Here is a 5,075-nt window from a genome sequence, read left to right on the forward strand (position 1 = left end):
TGCTTGTGCGATTTTACCTTTGAGCTGAAAGTCCTGCTCCCTTCAGGGCTGGAACCTCTTCTTGGCTGCTCAGGCCAATGCTCTGGCTTCAGCTAGAGCCCCGGGAAGGAGTTGGGGGTTGGGCGTCACAAAGGCTGGGACCTGAGTCCCAGGTGCTTCCAGTCCCGCCTTTGCCCTTCCTGACTTGCCAAAGAAAATGGGCGGCTGCCCGGGCTAGCGTGTGGAGCAGTTTCCCTCTTCCAAGTGTGCGCCTGTCCCTGTGCTGGAGGGTACTTGCTACATAGCACCTGGGGAGCCTGGGTGTTTCTCTGCTTCTCGCCAGCTGGGGAAAAGCCTCTTGGGGTAAAATCTCCTGCCCCACTGCCAAAGTGAGCACCTTGAGTGGGAACGGTAAGAGGCCCCACCAGGGGGGCTGGCCCTGCTTTCCTACCATCTTCTGATGTTGGCCACAGAGCATCAGCAGTTGGCTGTGGGTGGTTTTCAGTTGGGGTTCGGCATGCCAGGGAGCAGGGAGCAGCCTGGCTGGGTGTCTCTGTGGCTGTCTGCTGGCCATGCATAGGCATGGTTCTCCCCTCCTCTTGCCCTGCCCTCGGTTGCTCTGTGGCTTTTAAGCCTTCCATTGGGGCTGTCAGCACCAGCCGCCTCTGTCCTAGGTGCCCAGAGGGGGAGAGGTGCTGGGCTCCAGCCTGGGACTCTGCCTCCCTCCTGCCTTTCCCTGACTATGAAACCTGGCCCTGACACTCCTTTCTTCAAGCGCCATGTGGGCAAGAGGAAAAGTGTGGTAGAAAACACAAGGGCCAAACTTGTGGACATCAGAAATCCCAAACACCCAGTCAACCCATAGTCACTTCTAGATCCCCTTCCAACCAAAGACCTGGCTCCAGTGGGTATGAATCACTCAGCACAAGGTAAACAACTCATTCTTATACAGCTGGAGACAGGAAAGCACTTGGCTCTCCAGGGATTTACCACAAGGTCCCACTGAGATTTGAACTTAGATTTCAGCATGCCAACCATTACACCATGGGACTAGCTTGTGCTAGTTTCTCTGAACATTGGTGACCCTATCATAGAATACCAGGCTTGGAAAGGACCTCAGGAGGTCATCTAGTCCAACCCCCTGCTCAAAGCAGGGCCAATCCACAGACAGACTTTTGTCCCAGATCCTTAAATGTCCCCCTCAGGGACTGAGCTCACAAACCTGGGTTTAGCAGACCAAAACTCAAACCACTGAGCTCTTCCTTTCTCACAGGGTCAGCTTGTGTAAGGGACTGTTGGCCCTTTACTAAAACTGAGTGGGTTTTTTTTGGTTGGCTAGTTCCCAGTCCCAATAGAAGGGGGAAGGGTCAATGGGAAATCAGGCCCCTGAGACTGACAGGCCCCTGGGGCAATGGTCACCAACTGGTAGGGAACAAGTGAGAATTTGTTAATGAGTAAAATTCCTGGTGAAAATTGGCAAAGCTGTGGAGAGTTTGAAAAGTTCCAGTGAATTTACACATAAAGATACAAACAGAGAGACAACTAGAGAGAAAGAGAACATCACAGACTGCACAGGCCCACACAGACATAAACAAAAACCAAACCCACCCAGCACACAGAGCCATAGACACATAAGGGAAAGCCACACAAAACATAGAACAAATCCACACCAAAAAGTACAGCAAAGCCCACAACAGGAAAGCACAAAACCCACATACCAAAAGAATACTAAGCAAAAACAATCTGCATGCAAAAGTCATACACACACACACACACACACAAAACTATATGGCATCCACAAAAATCACACAGGACCCACATGCACATCAACACGACAGACAAAAAAAACCCCCAACATACAGAAAGCCAGGCAGGGTTTGAGTCTCACAGCGAAGAGGGTGAGCACACAGTTGGTTTGGGGAGCAAAGACTGAGGGGGAGTCGGGGGCAGTGCTCTGGGCTCTGCTCGACCCCTCCTGACACAGGCGGCTGGTGGGGAGCAGAGCCTGGTAGATCTGTGGAATCTGCCCTGCTCTCTGTAAAGCAAGGGGACCTCGGTGTCTTCTGAGCTGCACTTGTATTTTCTGCAGGCAAAATGATTGGCAGAAGCTATTTGCTTAAAGGAAACTAGTGCTGTAGGTGAGGTTTGAACTCACAACCTCAGCATGACTCCACTCAGCACTGCTCTGTAAGTACTGGGCACTAACCCATTGCACCACTGGACCCTGCTTTCAGCAGCTTGTCTCCATGTTTCACGGATGGATTAGCAGAGTTGGGGGGGGGTGCATTAGCTAAAACAAATCCATATTAAAGGCTGCAGGATGGCAGCAGCAGAGGTGGGGAGCCTCATTCCATGTCATAGAGCTGGTTCCCCCTTCCGTTGCTGAGGGGAAGGTTGGTGCTTTGAGCCCACCTGGTGCTGGAATGTCCCATGGGTGAGATTAACGGGACTCTTGGGAAGGGAGGGGAAGTATCTTCTATCCCTGCCTAGCTCCATTGGTCTCCTGTGGCCCTTTTGGCTCCCTGCTCCCCTGTTGGGGAGATGCAGAGACAAGCCCCCATCTGGGAGAGTCACCGAGAGGCTGTGTCCCATGGCGGGTGGGGAGAGGGGTAGGGGTGGGATGGGGCTCAAGGAGAAGGTTGTGTGTGACAGTGTGGGGGGGATGGGGAGGGTGTGGTCCTGAGGATAGAAATGATGGAAAACACAGGGGCAGGGACAGTGAAGCCCCGTGTCTGAGTGTTATGACCCTGTGTGGTGCTGCCGTTCACCTTCCCCTCCTATGGGCTCAGCGTTCATTGAATCCAGCATTTTTTCACCTGTCCTCACCACAGAGGTGTCCCACACGCCTCAGCTACCGAGTGTCCCTCTTAGAGACGCCGAGGGCTGGAACTGATTTCAGCTGCTGGACAGCTCTGCTAGGTCTTTATTCATTTGCACAGGAAAATGCTGAGTGATTAAATTCATTTCAAATCCCCTGCCCCCATTCAGCGAACTCCTGAACATACTGGAGATGGGTCTGGAAATCGATTTTCATTCAAAAAAGTTTTTAAAGGGAATCACTTGGATTGGAACTAGGAACCCATCACCCTGCAGGGAAACATTCACCCACTGAGCTACCCTCACAACAGAGAGGGTCCTGTATAGCCCACAGCAGGAACAGTTTTTAACCTGGGGGTTAGTAAACTTTATCTCTATACAAACACCATAGTTTACAAACTCCCCACCCCCGCTCTGTGTCACCAGCTCCCCAGCTCCCTGCCCGTCAGTCTCTCCAGTGTTGCTCCAATCCCTTAAAGCAGGGTCTCAACCTCAATTTACCTTAGGGCCAGGGCCAGTCCTCCAGTCCTCCCAGTGGGCCAATAATGTCACTCATACTGCCCAGAACCCGCCTCCCAAAACTCCACCCCTCACCTGCCTAAGGCTCTGGGAGGGAGTTTGGGTGGGGGGAGGAGGTCTAGGGTGCAGGCCCTGGGCTGGGGCTGCGGATTGGGGTGCAGGAGGGATGCAGGCTCTGGAGGGAGTTTGGGTGCAGAAGGGGTGAGAGGCTGGTCTCTGGGAGAGAGTTTGTGTGGGTGAGAGGTTCTGGGGTGAAGGCTCTGGGATGGAGTTTGGGTGCAGGGTGCAGGCTCTGGGCTGGGGCAGGGGGTAGTGGGAACAGGAGGAGGGGTGGGGTTGCAGGCTCTGGGAGGGAGATTGTGGGCAGGCGGGAGGGGGTGTGTGGGAAGGGGGAGGAGGTGCTCAACTCCGCTGCACTGCTGAGGCCCCTGAGGGGGAGCGCCAGGTGGGGCCAAGGGAGTGACCTGGTCCCAAAACTGCTGGAGCCCCACGGGCGAGACCTGGGGACCAGGACTGCCTGCTAGACAAACACCTTTAAGAGGAGGCATCCCTCTCCCTGTCAAAAAATGATCTTCCTCCTTCAGTTCAGTTACAGCCTGAATTGTTCCTTATCCCGGCAGAGCCGGAGGATTGAAAGCAGCAACATCAAACCCCTGTGTAGCTCGCAGGAATGGACATAAACACTCCCTGGTATCTGAGGAGATGGTCATTTTTGCCCTTGGTCAACTACAAGGCTAAAGGGAAAGGAGGTGGTGCCAGATATAAAGAGAGAAACACGACACATCATAGTTATGCCCCTGGTGGCTGCAAAATCTTTTTAGGTACTTCTTCGTAGCAGCAGCGTATTGTTTTCTCTGGAGTCTAGGCCTTGACTATACCTTGGCCAAGAAATTTGTACCCTGATAAAATAATCGACTGCCCCTGGTGAAGGCAATGGACTTGACACCCACTGAGGTGTCCCAACACAGGTACAAATACTAACAACAATGGCTGCCATAGATTTTAATTGGGGCAATAAATTGAAACAACCCCCTGTTAAATAATTTCTCAGCCCGAGTCCTTCACCCATTTTCCCTAGAGCATTGGGCCACCATGTGGATGTTTCATTTCCGACCTCAGTTTCACACAGAGACAAAATTTCATTTGCACAGATCCATGAACAGCAAAATCTTCCTGTGTCTCTGGTCTGAGCCAGGGCATTCGATTCCAGTGAACCCTTCTCTTCTGCAATGGCGATGGTCAGACAGAGGGGACGTGGCACCTGCATCCCTGCCAGGGAGATATTGGCTCGGCTCTTTCTTTCTGCTGCTGTTGTTAGTCCATGAAACACCAAGGGTGGAATGCAAGGCTGAGTTCACGCAGCAGCCCTCAGTGCCCCAGAGAAATCCTGCCCCCTGCTATTGGAACGATGTGCTGGAGATTTGACTAGGAAAGGGACTGTCTGAATTGTCAGAGTGGGGAATGAACAACAATCTACAGCAATGTCGTTCACACAAACACACTCTAATCATGCTCCAACCAGAAGGGAAATGGGCAGGAATTCTCGCTGTTCAGCCAAGGACACACTTACACTAATGCAGCCATGAGTGTGCTGGGGAAGCTGGTCTGAGCAAACAATTTGAAGTGACAATTCAGTGAGAACAGAATCATCATGCAGTAAAATGGCTTTATATGTTAAGTAGTTGTGGCCGAGTGGTTAAGGCGATGGACTAGAAATCCCTTGGGGTCTCCCTGCACAGGTTCAAATCCTGCCAACTACG

General features: G+C 52.4%; 1 non-coding gene across 1 annotated transcript; it reads left to right on the forward strand.

Annotated features, from left to right (window-relative positions):
- Positions 1 to 4,993: 4,993 nt before the first annotated feature.
- Positions 4,994 to 5,075, forward strand: TRNAS-AGA. The gene has a single exon. It is a non-coding gene; the product is annotated as a tRNA-Ser (tRNA).

The sequence above is a fragment of the Mauremys reevesii genome, linkage group 12 (assembly GCF_016161935.1).
Source record: "Mauremys reevesii isolate NIE-2019 linkage group 12, ASM1616193v1, whole genome shotgun sequence".
Classification (NCBI taxonomy): domain Eukaryota; kingdom Metazoa; phylum Chordata; order Testudines; family Geoemydidae; genus Mauremys; species Mauremys reevesii.